Source organism: Callorhinus ursinus, unplaced genomic scaffold, assembly GCF_003265705.2.
Source record: "Callorhinus ursinus isolate GAN/ISIS: 27379988/994484 unplaced genomic scaffold, GSC_fseal_2.0 scaffold49, whole genome shotgun sequence".
In the NCBI taxonomy this organism is placed as follows: Eukaryota; Metazoa; Chordata; class Mammalia; order Carnivora; family Otariidae; genus Callorhinus; species Callorhinus ursinus.
In genome coordinates this window covers 1,694,709-1,714,811 of record NW_027397111.1, presented here as the reverse complement: position 1 = coordinate 1,714,811, position 20,103 = coordinate 1,694,709, and the positions used below count along the sequence as shown (strand labels likewise).

Below are 20,103 nucleotides of genomic sequence, written 5' to 3'. Positions count from 1 at the left end.
GAAACATTCTTCCACCCATTTTTTCTACTATAGTGTTACTTTAAAAGTGAGAGCTGGGAACAAGCCAATGCTTATCAATAGAGGAATGGATAAGTTATTCTTTGTTGATCCGGCTATATTAATGTGGACAGCTCCTAAAGTAATGTTTACTGAGCATCTTCTATGCACTGTTCTAAATTCTGGAGATTAGTGAGCAAACCAGACAAAAATTATATCCCCCAAAATGAGATAAATCTATATTAAGGGGAAAAAAAGCAAGTTGCATAACATATTTTTATTTTAAAAATTCCATTTTTAAAATAAGCTAGCAGGGTAGAGCAAAGAGAATTTTATGTTATAATTTTATATATTTCTATATTCTATTGTACAATAATGTACAGTGATAAGTGATACTATACAATTCTTGGAATTATTAAGAGAGATTTTGTATCTCAACATTTACACTAACCATACACCCATGGAGGGGGTGTGAAAGGCCCCATTCCCCAGGCACCTTGGCTGCAGTACAACAAGATTGTCTAAAGTCACAGGGAAAATGGTGGAAAATTTACCATCCCCATTGCCAAAAAGAACAATTTATGGCTTTGTTCTTTTCTTAAGCTCCCAATTTGGCTACATTCTATATCTCATGGGGGCTTTTATTCCTGAATCTTGACTAAACGCCATAGGCTAAATCTACTGGACTCAAAAATATTGGGCAGTTGCGTGGCCGGTCTACCTCTTCATTACTACAGTAATTGGTTATGTACTATCATTTGAAATAAACAGTATGAATACATCTCCACTCATCTCCATTCATACAATCACAGATAACTATGCTAATAATCAACAGCAGAAGAAATGCCAATAAGAGGCCATCCCAACATTAAGAGATATTCTCATTAGTGAAGTAAACCAAATGTTCTTTCTTGCAGTCAAAGAACTTTACACCAAAAATTGCATTCTATGTAGCCTAACACCAACTATTTATTATGTTTTTGACATAATAATTTTGACCATAGTTATTTTGACTCTCTTATTAATACTTAACATTGAAAGGTAAAAAAATTAAGTTGAACTTCTCTTATGTTGAGTTCCATAATATCATTAAGTGTTCTAAAATATTAGTTATTAATGGACAGACTAAATAAAATCATGCATTAAAAAAAGAATAAAATATCTCTCACTCAAGGGCACATAATTGTTTATAAGTTATTTCTTCCCAACATAAAGAAAAAAAATTTCTACTAAAGGTCACTTAAGGAAAGTTAAGGGAATAGAATTTGAGGTGAGAAGATATTTAAAGCAATTAGTTTCCTTCTAAATTAATGTTTTAAATAATTGTGTGTATACTGAATAATAATTAAAGATTTAAAAAATAAACATTTAACTTTCTTGGAAGAGAATGTTTATTCCCCTCACTACCATTATATTTACATCTATCACTTGACTCATACTTTTCAAAATGCATTTTGGCCACCATTGGGGTCCACTTTTATATGAATGCTGTATTTGTAAAAATATATTTAGAATATTACTGATCTTTTTGTCTTTTCACTGCATTGACATTTACTCTAAAGGGCAAAACTAATGATAAGTAAAATTACTGGTGCCTTATCATAAACCAAGCCAGTGACACTGAATTGTACTAGTTAGCGGTCATTGAAGTCTTTGTAACCACACACATGTACTTTTTTTTTCTTCCAAGATTGTATTTAAATTTAAGTTAATTAACATATAATGTAGTATTGGTTTCAGGAGTAGAATTAGAAATTCATCACTTAAATATAACACCCAGTGCTCCACAAGTGTACATGTATTTTTTTTAAATGACAGTTTCACCTAAAAATTCTTGATAAAACAGTAAAAAAATATTGATCTTATTAAATCTCAACTTAGAGTACACTTTATAATATGTGTAACCAAATTCTAAGTATATATAAATTATTTCTGCTACATACCAAAGTAACAATAGTTTTCTTGACAAAAGGACTTGTGTGATTCTTCAAGATCCGAACTAATGGCTTTTTCCTAGAACACCATTTTTACTTGACAGATGAATGATACGCACAGAATGGTATTCAAAATAGGGTTTTTTTTTTATTTCAAGGATAGTTAACGTAAGTGTTATATTAGTTTTAGGTGTACAATATAATAATTCAACAATTCTACACATTAAGCAGTGCTCATCATACTAAGGGTATTCTTAATCCCCTTCACATATTTCGCCAATCCCCTCCCCCTCTGGCAACCACCAGTTTGTTCTCTATAGTTAAGAGTCTGGCTTTTTGGTCTCCTTTTTTCTTTGTTTGTATTTTTTTTGTTGTTTCTTAAATTTCACCTATAACTGAAACCATATGGTTGTTTGCCTTTCTCTGACTGACTTTATTTCACTTAGCATTATACCTTCTAGATCCATCCATGTTGTTGCAAATGGCAAGATTTCATCCTTTTTTGTGGCTGGGTAATATTCCATTGTATATACTACATCTTCTTAATCCATTCATGTATGACTAGACACTTGGGTTGCTTCCATATCTTGGATTCTTAAAAGACATTTTTTCAAAAATGGTATGAATTGAGTCTTTTCACTTCAAGGAAAACAACTGATTTGTTTTCAATAATAAAATTGTTTTCAAATTTACAAATGTGGTATTAATGGATGTGATTATTTTATATTGTATCATGAAATATGTCAACATTTGGAAGCCTTGTATAACTCAGTGATCCAACATTTTCCAAATGACCATGTCATAAAATCATACATTGCTAAAAGATCCATTCAAAGCACAAGTTAGACCAATGGTAATAAAATATAAAGAGCTCATTATGTTTTGGATTTCAAATCAAAATTAACTTGAACTTTACTCTTTAAATGAGTGAATTTTATGACATATGAATTATATCTCAATAAAGACATTGCTAAGCAAACAGCAAGCAAAGGTGAAAATGCCTAGCAAAATGCATGACACACACCAGAAGTTCAATAAATACTTTGTCCTGATAATAACAGATATGTTTTTCAAAATCCACTCACAAACCTAAGATACATCACAAAGGTTTGAGTAGATTCAGTTAGACTATGGGAAATATTTATATATCAATGGTCAACAAACAGTATAATGTATTCACAAAAGAAATTCCTATTCTCATGGCACCTGAATGGCTCGATCATTTAAGCATCCAACTCTTGATTTTGGTTCAGGTCATGATCTCAGGGTCATGGGATTGAGCCCTGTGTCAGACTTCATGCTGGGCATGGAGCCTGCCTGGGATTCTCCCTCTCCCTCTCTCCCTCCCCCCCCATTCATGCTCTCTCTCTAGAAAATTCCTATTTTCTTGTCTAGTTATTATTATTGATATTACAGAAACTATCCCTTTTTAAAAATTTCTGTGAAATATGAATAAAAAACAGGATTGACCTTCTAAGATTCCTTGCAGTTATTTAATATGAACTGAAATTTAATATCTGATTTAAATTTTGGAATCTTAATTGAGGCTTCCTAGTATGAAGTATGTTTCGGGAAAAAAAGCAGAAAATCTTGTATGTGAGGTATTAGAAAATCGCTTAGCAGATATTTACTGACAACTTCCCTCAGTTAAAATGCTATTTATGAAAAAAATTAAGTAATCTCTATCTCATAATTCCTCTTTCTACTAAAGAACAAAATTATTATATTGTACAATAACGTTTTTGGTATTGCAAATTTGTTGAATATAAAGGTTACCTTGAAAAAATATCCAATAATGTCAAGAATAATCATACTAGGAAGTAAAACACAGTCTAGAACTATTGTCCTTTACAATGAAAACAAAACTATCTATGCTCTTATGTACTTGAGTCTTATATTTGTGATGTTCAGATAAAAGGGGAAATTTTTTTATCTGTGTTTCAAATTTTAGATCTGCCTATTGGCATAAGTGAGCAGACAGATCTTGTGGTCTTCAGGCATAAACTAACTAGAACTTCCATTCAGAAGCAGAAGCATACTGGTGAAGCCAGAGTGAGGAGACAGAAGAATAAAAGCAATTTCTCAGTCTTCTCTGATACTCACAGGCTTCTTGTACATGTCTCTAATTCACTACATTCATTCAATCATTCATTGAGTAAATGTTTGTTATATACCTTGGGTCAAGCAGTGAACCCACACATAGCCTGTTTTCATGCAACTTACCTTTGAGTGGGGAAACTCAGATAACAAAAGAAATGAAAAAATAAAAAAAGTATATTAAGATGCAGCAAATGTTATAGGAAAAAAAAAAAAGATAAGTAGGTAGAAGAGGTTCCAACATTAAAAAGGATGGTCCCGATAGATCTCTCCGAGAATGACCATTAAGCAAGAACTTAGAAATGTTCTGAGAAAGAGCTGGAAAAATGATTCAAGAGAGTATTGAGGAGCAGAGCATTCCAGGAAGAATAAACAACAAATGCAAAGGTCCTGAGGTGTGTGACTATTTGAGGAACACTAGTAGGGAAAAATACCATGAGCAAAAAAGAGCAAAGGGAAGAGGTGATATTTTGATATAGTAAATACATATTTGGTCTTCATCCCCATTTCCTGGCATAGAGCTTCAAAAATCTTTGTAATTTCCTGAGTGGTAAGAGTGAGAGGAGTGTCTATTACTCATAATAAGCCCCTCTCAACTGTACCTGAGCTTGTTTCTGAGGTCATTCTTAATATGCCCCTAGATAGCTCCAGGAAATGGGCTGGTTGCCAGAAGAACCAACTATGTGATTAGAGAGTTGGAACTTTCAGCCCTACCCCTGACCTCTGGGGAGGGGAGAGAGGCTGGAGACTGAGTTGATCACCAATGGCCAATGACTTAATCAATCATACCAATGTAATGGAGTCCCATAAAAATCCTGAATGAAGAGGTCCAGAGAACTTCACCACAGAGAACTTGGTGAATGCATCTTTATCCCAGGAGGATGGAGCATCCCATACCCCATAGGAAAAGAACTACACTTGGGACCTTCCAGACCTTGCCCATATACCTCTTCATCTTGCTATTCATTTGTATTCTTTATAACAAAAAATTAATAGTAGAGGCTTTCCCTGAGTTATGTGAGCCATTATAGCAAATAATCAAACTGAAGAGAGGGTTTGGGGAACTCCTGATTTGTAACCAACTTGGAAAGAATTGTGGATAACCTGAGGAGACCCATGACTTGTAATGGGTGTCTGAAGTAGGGGGCAGTCATGTGGGATTAAGCCTTTGATCTGTTGTGGGGGCAGTCTGTGCTAACTCTGATTTGTTAATATGAGAATTGAGTTAAATTGTAGGACACCCAATCGGTGCCCACAGAGCACTGAAGAATTATTTGGTGTGGAAAACTCAAAATTTTTTTGGTGTCTAGATGTGTTTTGAGTAGAGAAACAGTTTTCCTTTAGGAGAGTAAGAGAAGATGAAGTTAGAGAAGGAGAGGGCCATATCTATTTTGTAGGGCCTTTTGGGCCATCGTAGGGGCTTTGGCCCTTATTCAAATTAATATGGATCCATTAAAGGGTTTTCAGACAAAGAATAACTGATTTAACTGATATTTTAAAAGGATCCACCTCGCTTTTCTGTGGAAAACAGATCGTATGGAGACAAGGGAGAAAGCAGGGAATGTCAGCTAAGAGGTTAGTACAATCATCCAGGTAGGAGAGATTGATGTCCTGGACCAAATAATGGTAGTGGCACATTTAAATTGGGTAATACGAGAAGAGTTGCATATTTACAAAAATATGGGGCAAGTTTTAAGGAAAACACCAAGGGATAGTGATATACCCAAGAGCTAGTTTTAGAATGAAGCTGTTACCATACCAAGGCCTAAAGCATAAGGGGAAAGGACGGGTGCTGGAACCTAGAGAATGTAGCTGTATGGAGAGGGTCATGAAAGGGTCACAACCAGCCTACAGCAATCTGGCAAGGAAAGAGCTGTGGAGAGGGAAAGGACACTAATCTTACTCTCTCCCAGCTCTCCTGAGTGCCTTCCATTTGGTTGAACCCAAATGGAAGTCAAAGTGAGAAGGAACTCACTCAGTAGGGTTCTCAATGCACAGAGTAAGTTTAGAAGACATAGAGAGAGGCAAATGGAAACTATGGCTTGTAATGAGGAATCAAGGTGAACTTAAAGGTTTGTGACCTGAGCACCTAGGGCAGAGTTGTTATTTATTGAGATGGGAAAGAATTTAGGTATAGGAGACCTGAGAAAGAAATCAGGAATTTCATTGTAGACATCTTAAATTTAAAGTGTTCAAGAAGAAATGTACAGTAGAAAATTGGATATATAAATTTGGAGCTCAAAAATGAGGTCTGGGCTGGAAACATAAATATTAACCCTGGTTGTCATGGATTTGAGATACCAAAGAAAATGTGACACTGATCTATAAATACAAACGATTCTCTTTCTTTGAGAGATAATTCTTTTATTTACTTTGAAGGGAAAAAAAAACCTTAAATAATATTATAATTAATTCCCTTTTTAGCATCCTCTAAAGCATGAGCTAAAAAAGTTTATAATTATCTGTGTTATAATTATCTGCATATGCCATTATAGACTGTGACCTCCTTAAGGGTAGAAACCATTTCTTAGTCATCTTTGTATTCCCAATACCTAGCATATAAAAGCCTCTCAAAAATGTTTGACACATGAGTGGAATCAGTAAACATATAAATAAACGAAAATACGGTTGGGAGTTGTAGGGTATCCCAAAGGTGCTATCTAAAATGCCATAATAATGAGAAAAGTTTTATTTTTGTAAAAAAGACCTCTTCTGGCCGACTGTCTGAAGACTCAGATATCCTGATCCATCCTGTAACAGGAGTTCAAGGGGAGGCCAAGAGTCACACTTTAAAAAGAGGAGGCTTAAGCAACTTTGAAAGCTTCTGTCGGTAAAGTGAAGAGCAAGCACTGTGGATAGTCTGAGTAAACAGGGTGGCTCTATACCAGACAATAACAAATCACATTTAATTGTTTGTCTCCTGTGCCCTTGAGGCAGGACCTGCTTTTATTTTTTTCGTATTAATTGTACTAAATTTAGTGTTTATTCTTTTAATACCTGTTTTTACACTGTTACTATATATGGGCTTATTAAGAAAATATTTATGGTCATACCATATACTAGATATGTAATTTTGTGTCTTTTCTCATGTAATATCATGTTTTTAGATCCATACTTGTTGATATATATAATTCCTGTTTATTTTGACTGCTTCTTTATTTTGATTGCTCTTATAAACAGTGCTAGAGTGAACATTCTTATACACATGCAAGAGTTTCTTTTGAATATATATATGTAGAATATATATATATGTTGGATTGCTAGTTCATAGAATATGTGCATCTTCAACTTTGCTAGATATAGCGAAACTCAGGGTAGGTATATAAACTTACACTCCCACAAGTAGTTTATGAGAATCCTAGTTCCTCACATTTAATCTTTTCCAGTCTGATGGATATGAAATGGTAGCTTATTATTGCTTTAATCTGCATATCCCTATTATCCAGGCATCCTCTTCTGTGAATTGCCTATTTAATTTTGAGCCAGTGTGGAATCAACAAGCTTTGTCTACCCCATGTATTATGGTTCCATATCAGTGGTCGGGTGTGTTCAAGAACCTTCATGCCAAAGTCAAAAAGCAGTACCTCTGAACAAAGGGATTTGGATTTTCCTCTAGAAGCCACGAAATTGAGTGGGGTGACTCTCAGGGGCATGGGTTTAAGATATTAGAGAAAGTTAGATACCAATATAAATGGAAATGGTTCTCTCTTTCTCTGAGAGTTTAATTTACTTTGACAAGGAAAAAAACCTTTATCTTACTCTATTTTTCTTAGCATGTCTGATGTCTCCCTCCTGTCTTCCCTTGTGTATTGTTTTTGTCTCTCTCTGACACATACTTAAACACACACAATCTGTATTAAATACAACGAAAAAAGCATACATAAAAATATGTGAATTAAATACAATGAAAAATAGCACTCAAAATGGGAAGCTGCCTTGTTGACAGTTTGATGAAAGAAATATAGAAGGATCAACTTTCTCATCAGCCATCAGTGGAGATGAGATAATTTGAAGTAACTCACAGAAACCAATATGCTTCACCAAGCACACAGTATACATGCAAAAAAAATAGATTTTAATATAATATCAGCAGTTCTATACATAAGTTATGATCCATTCCAACAGGATTTTAATAGATGTTCCTCAGTGAAAAAATTTCTGTATTTATTGCAACAATATGCAAATCAGTAAAAAAAAATATGAACACCAATTTCAACACTAACTTCATATAATACAATTCTTCCATCAAAATCCTGTTTTCAGAAGCCTCACTTAATTTGACATAATACCATTTTTTGGTCTTCTTTAAAGTACAGGTCATAGAAATGTCTTGTTACAGATACTTGTAGATTCTACATTTTGCCAGTGTTAGAACTCTCCAAAAGCCTAGCCCTTATGACTACTATAATATAGAACAATGTTGTCAAATAGAGCATTCTGTGATAATGGAAGTGTTCTGTATCTTTGCTGTCCAATGGTAGCCACTAGTCACATGTGGTAATAAGTATTTGATACGCGGTTCGTGTGACTGAGGAACTAAATTTTAATTTTATTTTAATTGATTTGAATTTGTTAAATAGCCAACATGTAACAAATCACTTCTCTATTGGGCAGCACAGATTTACTGTAATCTAGAAAAATTTTCCTTTCATCTAGCTATAAATATCAGTCTCTATACTAAGCAGATAACTAGAACTAGACGATCAATCTCTGCTCTATGATCAGAGGTCACAAGACTCAGCACCCGTGGTGGTGACCTATTTCTTGCTCCCTATCAGTGCTGAATTACTGGGTACCCACTATGGAGGGCTTCTGTAACTTTATGTCGTGATTCTCATTTTTAGCAGAGCTTACCTTTGACTCTTGTTATTTAACCTACGGGTGCTTGGATACCTGGATACTAGGTGCTTCGTGCTCCTAATTTGTGTCCCTGGGTATCTCTGCTTGCTTGCCCAGCGTGATTCAGCTACATCAACAATTATACCCCAGCTGCTGGGAGGTCAGTGTTGATTGACTACATGCTATTTCCTGCCAAAAGATTCAGTATTCATATCCTCATTCATGACTTTAGTCAGACCTAAGATATCTGTCTAACCTATGAGATTTTTTTAAGCACACTCCTGGATCTGATTTCTCTTGGCTTCCTTCTCAAGAAATGAAAATTGTTTGGATTGGAAACTGTTTAAGATAATCTGATGACTTAATCCTCCAAATAACAGTGTCCTCTGTATATCCCCATATTCAAAACACTTGTTATTCCATTAGTACCAGTTATTTCATTTTCCTGAGGAGCAAAGAACAAAGCTTATTTCTAAAATATCTGCAGAGATATCAAAAAATTGTACTATGAATTGAAAGAACTTTAAGACACATACTTAATAGATTCCAGTGTGAGATGTGGATTATAGGCATAATAGTAAATGGTCATTTTAAGTGGGAGATGACAATCTTCCTTTAACTATTTTCCCTAACTTTAATTATTAACCACAGTATAATTTATTATTAAAATTCTATTCATGGTTCATAAATTTTTGCAGTAGACACAAAAATACATGTCACTATGGTAGAAATGTAAGAATACTAGTAATCTAGACAGCATCTAGATTTTCTAAAGTTTATGTTCTACAATTATTCTCATGACATATCCAGGCACTCTATCAACTGTCTAACAAACAGAGAGGATTCACTGTTGAATTCTAGATCCGACTGCCCTAAAAAGCCAGAATAATATTAAGTAATCCTTGACAGCAAATAAAAATCCAAAGTACACTAAAAGATAAGATTCCCCAAACCTGAAGAATTTAAATTAATAGAAAAGGGAAAATCCACAGTAGCTGAATTTGAAAAGAAAAACTATAGATATTAAAAAGTAAAAAAAAAAAATCCCACTAATCTTAAAAAAAAGTAATTTGTTTTTGTTTTTTATCTGATTTTGTTTTTGTTTTTCTGTTTGCTTAGCTCAAAGAGACTTGGGAAACTTGGAAAATGCATGAGGAAATGTGTCCCAATAATAACCAGAAGAGATATTAGCACATCTTGGTAGAAAGAGCATAACCTTGAAGCATTATACAGTCCTCCATTCAAATCCTGGATTGTCCATTATTATCTTGGTGTCTTGAGAAAAAATTTCCTGAGCCTCTGTTCATTCCTTTGCAAAAGGAGGATAATGTTGCCGACCTCATGCCATTGGTTTGAGGATTAAGTAAGATAAAATAAACAAAAGCACTGTGACACACAGTATTTGCCCAGTAAATTGCTTTTGACAGCACCCTCCACTCCTGCTTCTCTGTAGGTCTTTAAAAACCTATCTTAAAAAAAAAAAAAAAAAAAACTTAAAAAAAAAGAATTTCTCATGTCTGACTGGTGGAAAATATGAAATATTGTAAATGCCACAGAGTCTTAACACAATGGTGGGCAAATAATAAGCACTAAAAAAAGATTTGTGGATTGACTGAGATTCTATAAATGCATTCCTTCTTGAAAGCAGAGGGGTGGATGAGATGAATTCTAAAGATCCCTTCCTGATTCTGAGATTAATGTTCTAGTAAGAAAGTTTCTGTCAGTGTCAACCACAATAAGAATAAGTTCATCATGAAGGCAAAGATGGAATTTTTTTTCTGGTCCTACCTCTAGTTTTCTTTATGAAATATATATAATACAGAAAATCTCCTCAGGGTCCTTCCTGCAATCTTAAGTAAACTCTTCTTTCTAAACTGAAAAAATCCCAACTATTTTTCTCCAGTATTTCAATTTATCTCATTCATCACGTCTTAATCATTTGTTTCTTGGCCATTAATTCTGATTCCATCTCAGACAAGCCTTTGTAAATATTTAAAAGATGTTCCAGGTAGGGAGAGCACCATATCTGGTAGTGGTGATCCCCTCCCTCTTCTTCCTGACACCAACACTGAATATTATGCAGACAGGAAGACCAGGGATAAGTAATAATTACTCCAGTAAATGCTTTTCAGCATCCATTTGAGAGGACAACCTTAAACTGTGATAGTCATGGCTGAGAAATACACAGTCAACTGTGGAGATTACAGAAGAACCATCATACTTCAAGGCAAATGCCTATTGGCACTAAACTATGGCTGGGAAAATAAAAGAGCTCCTTTCAGTAACCAGTTAACAAGAAATCCAGGACTCTCAATGGATATGAAAGCTTGTGTTTAAGCAAAACCACAGAACGATTGTGACCATTTCATTTTCTTTAGCTTTCTTAATAAACTTCTATTTATGCTCCCTTGATGTTACCAACTTAAACTTCAGGGTCTCAGTAGGTTTTCCCACATTTCAGCATGGAAAAACTTCTAGCCATATAGATCTATGTAAAGCACTCTTTGTATCCTTCACTGTCTCTTGAAATCTTGCAACTCAAGCACAACAACTGCATATTTAAACAGTAGAGGTAGTTTTACTAACTTGAGTAAAAATATATTCTTGGGTCCAGATAAAACTAAAGTTTTTCATTAATAACTATATAAGCTGGAAAGTGCCACAGATGAATTTCAAAGTTGTAAAAACCTACCTGTTTATAATATGGTGTATGTGTGTGTGTGTGTGTGTGTATTCTTTGAAATTAAAAAAGTTTAAACCTTCAGTTTAAAAGGATGATAGAAGCCAATTTTAGAAATGTCTTACGTTTGTAAAGATCTGTAGATGTCTTCTACAATCACTCTTCTATAAATTCCCACATTTCTAACAAATCTTAAAATCACACTGCTCTCAATAGAACACTGTTTTTTCTTCAATAATCTCTACTTCTGAGGCTATTTGAAAAGTTGGCCAAAGACAGGAGCCATGTGCACATGTATGGTTTTGATTCCATCTATATTCCTGTCCTAATTCTTGTGGCTTGGACCCATTCCAGGTGCTCTGCCTTACCCTGTGGTTTGTATTTGAGATCCCCTTTTCTGACTCATTGCATTTTCCTGATTGACAAACAGATTTAGATATGAAAACAAACAGTTACCTGCCTGTAATTGGCTTCTAACAGCTGCACTATTGTAGCACTTCTTAACCACGGTGAAGGTGCCTCCTAGAGAAGCTTCCTGTTTAGTTCACAGGGTTCTGTGTCTGTGCGCGCGTGCACGTGTGTGGCTGTGTAGGGTTCATGCACTTGGTTTTGTTTCCTTTTGTTCATTTTTGTTTTTTTTCATTTGTTTGATTGTTTAATTTTTACCATTTGGGAGTCTTTATTGTTCCCCGAAATACTCAGTAATTTTGGTGTGCATGATTTATACATTAATCTAAAATTTATATTTGTATTCTTTTAATCCTCCACAAGTTAAATTTAAATAAGAATACAGTGGATTTGGGGGCACCCGGGTGGCTCAGTCGGTTAAGTGTCTGCCTTCGGCTCAGGTCATGATCCCAGGGTCCTGGGATCCAGCTCTATATGAAGCTCCCTGCTCAGCCGGTGTCTGCTTCTCCCTTTCCCTCTCTGACTGCCGCTCCCCCTGCTTGTGCTCTCTTTCTCTCTCTGTCAATTAAATAAATAAATAAAAATCTTAAAAAAAGAATACAGTGGATTTTAGCTTTTTAAATTTATGTGACTTTTAACTGAACTTAGAAAAGTCTTAAAAAGAGTCACTTCTTTTTCTTTTATTGGTCTAATATAAAGCATAATAGTATTTCATTGGTAGATTAAAATATTAGACTAGAAGTAATAAACTATTATTATATTTTTAGTAGTTTATCTCATAATGTCAACTGAATTATGTGAAATGTATCAAACTAGTTACAGTATAAGCTACTACTTACATACTACAAACAATTGCAACTCCCTCAACATATCAGAATAAGAAACTGGGACTTTGCATTTTAAAATTCCTGTGGAAATCAAATGTATTTTAAGTATCAGCTCTGATTATTTAATCAGACAACTTGCATTTTGCCCTGGCTAATTTTGAAGGCTGATAATATTTTACTCATAAAAATAATTGTGCACCTGTTGTGATGGAAGCCTAGTTAAACAAATGTTAATAGGAATGTAACTCTTAGCTTTAAATATAAGAACACAGGTCTCTCATTACTATTACATGAAGAAACATATTTTTAAAGCCATGGGATAGATCTCATTTTAAATCTCATCTCTTCCTTAGCCCTAGAGAGATGTTTAAGAATATTATTAAAACATGTACAACAAAAGGTTGCATATTAACTTGAAAGGGAACACCAGAAGATGTCTACCGAACAAAGTGGATATGGAGTTCCTACTTCCCATTTAATACCTATGTTCTTCTGCCTTACTCTATTCCCTGGCCAAACCATTTTAATGATATTGAATCATTTCTAAGAAACATGTGTACTTTTCCTACCAGCTGATGATCAAAGGAGGAAATAAAAAGTGGGCCTTTAAGAGCTGCACCCCTCTTGCACTCTGCTTACTTTCAGACTCTTTCAGCATTAGAGATCTTTTTCAGTACCCAAATTCTCTGAGCTTTAAAAAATGCGAGGCACTCATGGAAAAGACAGACCTTTGCTCTGTGGATTCGACCATTTTGTAAAGACTTTCTAAGAGCTACCAACTTATGTCTATTCGATCCATTTCCAGGTGTAATCAACTCTTAAGTACTGAAAAGAGGCTTGAGGAAAAAGAATTTGTCTTAAGTTAAACTAGCTAAATTTTGAGTTCAGTTATACATGTCTCTTATTGACTTCTGTAAGACTATAGCCTTGCAATTGGCCCAAATTCTTTATGGTTATATTTAAAAGGTAATTTTATTCAAAATTACCTAAACTTTTGAACCCTATCTTTTATAATGCTGGTTCATTTTAATTTTATTTTGGTTAGTGCAATACAAGTTTACAAGCAGAGTTCAGAAAATGTGTGCATTTTTTAAATGACCTAAATTCTCTGTAGTTTTCTTTTTCAATAGTTTAATGCAGACATTTGGATTGAAGGGGAATCACAAATAAACAGAATAATTGCATCAAATTTCCTCAGTGCATTAAATATGCACTCAGTGGTAATTACCAACAGTAGCAACACATTTAAAAATGTAGAGAATAATGTACAATTTATGCCTATTTCAAGGGTCTTATTCATGAAAACACCATTTGGATGAAAATACACACATTTTATTAAGTGGTTAGCCTTAGATTTTTTTTTTTTTAATTCAGACAAATGACTTAAATAGTAAGTGTGTGGGAGGTCTAGTAGTATGGGCCAACTCTTAATGTGACATATATATCCCATGAGAATTTGGTCAAGAGCTGACTCTACAGTAAAGAAATACCCAGGGTATACCCTGGCACCTAGGATGCTAGGCACTGAGCATTCCTGGGCCTATAAACAGCAATGAGATTAATTACTATCCCACACATTTTTCTTCCAAGAATCAACTGTATATAAATATTGTCACAAATGTATACTTCTAAGCTTTTTACATTTATTCAAACACAAAAAGACTAAATAGAAATAGAGCAAATTAATAATAGTATATAAAAATTTTAAAGTTTTATATTTTATGTTTACTAAAAATCTATGTATAACTTTTAATTATAAAATAATAAATGCATATGTATTGAAATATCATCTATCACAAATGTTACACTAAAAAAAAAAAAAGGAATTCATAGCCATTATATGTCCAGGTCTAGAAACGATACATATGAAAATCTCATTTTTGCAGCAAGACCTCTAAGCTTTAGCTACCACTATAATAAAATGCCAGAACCAAAATTATATGGAAAATCTCTTAAAGTTTTGTAAGAGAATTTTACTTGTACGTAAGTAAGGTCATTTAATAATACTACACGGAGCTGGGAGACATACAATTGCTGTAATAAGATGGGAAGGAAACTGATTAGTCTGGTGTTCACCAGGCCTAGCTTACCTGAAAATGTAAGTTAATTATCAATAAAGTGGTTATCATTTTTTGGTTAATCTAACATTGGGGACATGAACCATACTGTAAATTTGACATGAGCAATAACACTGATTTCTTGGAGTATTAGAACTTCCTCTCAATTTTATATATATATATATATATATATATATATATATATATATATATATATATATATAATCATTTCCTATGAAATAATTTGTGCTACAAGAAATTAATAAATGGTTCCAGGCCCCTATGGGTGGCACATAACTAAATACTCTTGTTCCTATTCCTACTGGTAAACTATTATTTACTAAAGACTTATTTTTTTAGTCATTTTACAATCACTGACAATAATCCTGACTTGCATGTATTTTTTTCCCACTTTGCAGGTTAGAAAGCTGAGAGTAAAATAGGTTAAATAAATTGCTCAATTTATACCATGATTCAAACCCACATCTGATCAATTCTACACCCTCTGTTTATTATGCCACAATTCCTGTTTGTGGCATCAAAGGGAAGAAAGCAACTAACTTCTTTAAGCCAGTAACTTTATTCAGGGTCTTCACAGAATCTTTGAACTCTTAAATATAACTGATTTGCTTTGTAGTTATTACTGAAAATTTGATTTATTATTTTTTATTTTTCATTTATTTATCTCTTTTAAGGTTCTAGCTCAGTGGTTCTCAACATGTGGTTTATGAACATGTTGGAGTTCCAGAGAACTCTCCAAGGTGTCCCTGAGGTCAATACTGTTTTCATAATAATACTAAGGCATTAGTTGCATGTTACAGTGCTGAGATGTGCACTGACAATGCAAATGAAATAGTGGGTTAAAACAGTTGGTCCCCTTGCATGAATCAAAAGCACCTAACTCCATTAGTAGTCAATGTATTCCTCACCACCACAAGCTTGTAGTAAAACAAAAAATTTAGTTTCAATTAAGAATTTCTTTGATGAAACAATGACATATCAGATAAAGGGCTAGTATCCAAAATCTATAAAGAACTATCAAACTCAACACCCAAAGAACAATTAATCCAATCAAAAAGTGGGCAGAAGACATGAACAGACATTTCTGCAAAGAAGACATCCAAATGGCCAACAGACACATGAAAAAGTGCTCAACATCACTCGGCATCAGGGAAATCCAAATCAAAACCTCAATGAGATACCACCTCACACCAGTCAGAATGGCTAAAATTAACAAGTCAGGAAACAACAGATGCTGGTGAGGATGTGGAGAAAGGGGAACCCTTCTACACTGTTGGTGGGAATGTAAGCTGCTGCAGCCACTCTGGAAAACAGTATGGAGGTTCCTCAAAAAGTTGAAAATAGAGCCACCCTATGACCCAGCAATTGCACTACTGGGTATTTACCCCAAAGATACAAATGTAGTGATCTGAAGGGGCACATGCACCCCAATGTTTATAGCAGCAATGTCTACAATAGCCAAACTCTGGAAAGAGTCTAGTTGTCCTTCAACAGATCAATGGATAAAGAAGATGTGGTGTATATATATACAATGGAATATTATGCAGCCATCAGAAAAGTGAAATCTTGCCATTTGCAACGACGTGGATGGAACTAGAGGGTATTATGCTAAGCAAAATCAGTCAATCAGAGAAAGATAAGTACCATATGATCTCACTGATAGGATTTTGAGAAACAAGACAGAAGATCATAGGGGAAGGGAGGGAAAAATGAAACAAGACGAAATCAGAGAGGGAGACAAACCATAAGAGACTCTTAATCTCAGGAAACAAACTGAGGGTTGCTGGAGCAGAGTGGGGTGGGAGGGATGGGGTGGCTGGGTGATGAACAGTGGGGAGGGTATGTACTATGGCGAGTGCTGTGAATTGTGTAAGACCGATGAATCACAGACCTGTACCCCTGAAACAGGTAATACATTATATGTTAATAAAAAAATTAAAAAGAATGTCTTTGATGAAACAATTAATTATATTAAATAATGACTTTATAGTACACATATTTTTAAGTTCTTTTTTTAGTTGATTTATATATTTATGTAAGTGATCTCTACACCGACATGGGGCTTGAACTCACAACCCCAAGGTCAAGAGTTGCGTGCTTCTCTGAATGAGCCAGCCAGGTGCCCCATGAATACACATATTTTTAATATTCTGTGTGATGAGGGGCACCTGGCTGGCTCAGTCAGTAGAGAATGTGACTCTTGATCTTGAGTTAGAAGACTCTTGATTGTAGAGTTTAAAAAAAAGTTAACATTCTGTGTGATGAAATGGGAAGCATCCCACTGCTTATTATACTTAAGCATACTAGTTGTCTCAAGGAAAATCACTTGTGCTATTATTGGAGTTGCAACCTGAAGTTTTTCAGAACTTTTTGCATAGAACTCCAATTTTATTTAAAAGAACAAGACAAAATATCATTATTCATAGTTCAATATTTAGCAAGTGAGGATCCGACTTCTAAAAGTAACTGATAGTGTTGGCTAAAATAATATAATTTGAACTTTCTTTTTTTTTAAGATTTTATTTATTTATTTGTCAGAGAGAAAGAGCACAAGCAGGGGGAGCGGCAGGCAGAGGGAGAGGGAGAAGCAGGCTCTCCACTGAGCAGAGAGCCAGACATGGGGCTCGATCCCAGGACCCTGGGATTATGAGCTGAGCCGAAGGCAGTTGCTTAATGGACTGAGCCACCCAGACGTCCCTAATTTGAACTTTCAAGGGAAAATCAGATTTTTGGAAAACTTCTGTCTGCCATCATGAGTATGACAGTTTCCAAATACTTAAAATTTTTTTCTGATAAGATTGAGGATAATATTGATGAATGTGATTTTTTGATACTATATGATGAAATATGCCACCATAAGGAAGAGCTACATGACTCAGTGAACAATATAATCTAAAAGACCAATGTATGCCATTACAAAATCATGCATAGAGCAAATGATTCATTCAAAGTTCAAATTGGACCAATGGATTTTAATGTAAAAGTATTGGACATTTCATTGATATGATTTCAGATCCTACATTGGACCTGACCTTTAAGAAACCACCACTTGGGAAACTTGATGTAGTATCAAAGAATATTCACAACTATTTGAAAAGGCTGTAAGATACTTTTCCCTTTATCAACTACATATGAATATTAGCTTTTCTTCATATATTTCAATGAAAACATATCAAACAGATTGAATGTAAAAGCAGATATGAGAGAGTCCAGCTGTCTTCTATTCAGCCACACATTAAAGAGATTTGCAAAAATGTAAAACAATGCCATTCTTCTCACTAAATTATTTTTACTTTAGGAAATATAGTTATTCTTCATAAAAATGAGTTTTTATGTTAACATGTAGCAGATTTAATTTTACAACCTTTTTTTAAAGATTTTTTTTTATTTATTTGAGAAAGAGAGCAAGAGTGAGAGAGAAAGAGTGAGTTGAGGGGAGGGGCAGAGGGAGAGGGAGAAACAGACTCCCCCCTGAGCAGGGAGCCCGATGCGGGGCTGGATCCCAGGACCCTGGAATCATGACCTGAGCGGAAGGCAGACACTTAACCGAAAGAGCCACACAGGCTTCCCTTAATTTTATAACTTTTAAATGAATTAAATATTTTTAATTTCTCAGGTTTAATTTCTTTTTTTTTCACTTGTATCTCTCTCTTTTTTCTCTTTAAAATTTTTTTATTGTTATGTTAATCACCATACATTACATCCTTAGTTTTTGATATAGTGTTCCATGATTCATTGTTTGTGTATAACACCCAGTGCTCCACGCAGAACGTGCCCTCTTTAATACCCATCATCTCAGGTTTAATTTCTAACACAATAAAGTATTATTAGATATAAGTCACATGAACAAAAGAATTTTAGAATCTTCAATACACTTTAAGACTCCTGAGAGTCTTAAACAAGTTTGAGGACTGCAGTTCATCATTTTATCAGTATTTACTGTTTCAAGTACTTAACTGTGCCAAGTGTTGTTGCCTACCTATAGTATTTGTGGATTCCCTACTCTATGCTACTCTATGCTATGCCAAATACTACACATTTTCTCTCTAATCTTCTCAACACAATTTGAAGCTAAGTAAGTAGTATCATCCATATTCTCTTATACAAATAAGGAAACAAATCCTTTCATTTTCATTGAAGACTGCAGTCTTTTTTTAAAAAATAGTTTTTTGTATTGAAAAAGCAAGGCATATACATGGTTTAAAAAAAACAAAAACAAAACTACAGTACAAACTATACAAAACAAGCTTAAAAATCAGCCTGTCTCATACCTTTTTTTACCTCATAGTCAAATTCTGTTAACAGTTTATTAAATATCCTTCCAGCAATTTTCTGCATATATATAATTTTCCACACAAACTAGAGTATATAAATACTCTCTTCAGTTTTACTCTGTTACTCTTTATAGTTCCAGAGATGTTCCCCTTATTAGGACAACCAATAATTCAGGTAACATGGAGATGCCATGCTTAAAGTCTCTAGATCGGTGACCCCATTTCTCCCACAACAATACAGTCAGTCAAACTTAAATTTATGTCCTGTAAGGTGTTTTCACTTGACAGTCAGCTTTGCTTATCTTTTTATTGAGATAAGAAGATGCTACTAAAAATGGGACTAAATTCACCACTCAAAATGTTGTGAAATCAGCATTCCAAGTTATAGAAGAAATTTCTTTCACTTTGCCCAAACACATTTCACTTCCAGATTCCTACTGTTCTTCCATTACCGTGTCATCTCTTATTCCACTATGAGCCATACTCTGATCTATACAGGTGTATAGTAGGGTATGTATATATGGATGGATGTTAAAGGCTACTTTCAATTCTGGGTTTGTACTCTAATACTAAATAAAAATCGCTTGTATTCAATGAAATATGAGCTACTTAGATAAAGTTTCCACCATAAGCCAAAGTCTAACACACATCATTAAAGCTTCAGTATGTTTTCACTAATTCCACACAGGAGGATTACAGATGTCCTGCTAGCTACCATTTCCTGGTAAGCAATCTGAATGGCTTCCAGGAAATTGCTAATGACCTCCATTTTACTTAAAATCTAGGCTGCAATTAGTAATAGTTTTGCTTCTCCATGCTGGTTATAATGTTTATTTTCATTACAGCAATCAGGAAGAAAAAGTGAAATGTCTTGTTTTTGAATTATATCAAAATGTATTCTCTTTTATTTCGGTATGTCACCAAATAGACTAATACATATTTAATGTAATCATAATTGTGTAAGAATAC

At 34.3% G+C, this 20,103-nt stretch overlaps 1 protein-coding gene and 1 pseudogene across 9 annotated transcripts in view; one reads left to right on the top strand and one right to left on the bottom strand.

Annotated features, from left to right (window-relative positions):
• SOX6 (SRY-box transcription factor 6) overlaps positions 1–20,103 on the bottom strand; it is a 372,105-nt gene that overhangs the window by 218,111 nt on the left and 133,891 nt on the right. The gene's annotated exons all lie outside the window — the stretch shown is intronic.
• Positions 536–6,862, top strand: LOC112840792 (phosphatidylinositol N-acetylglucosaminyltransferase subunit P pseudogene; annotated as a pseudogene).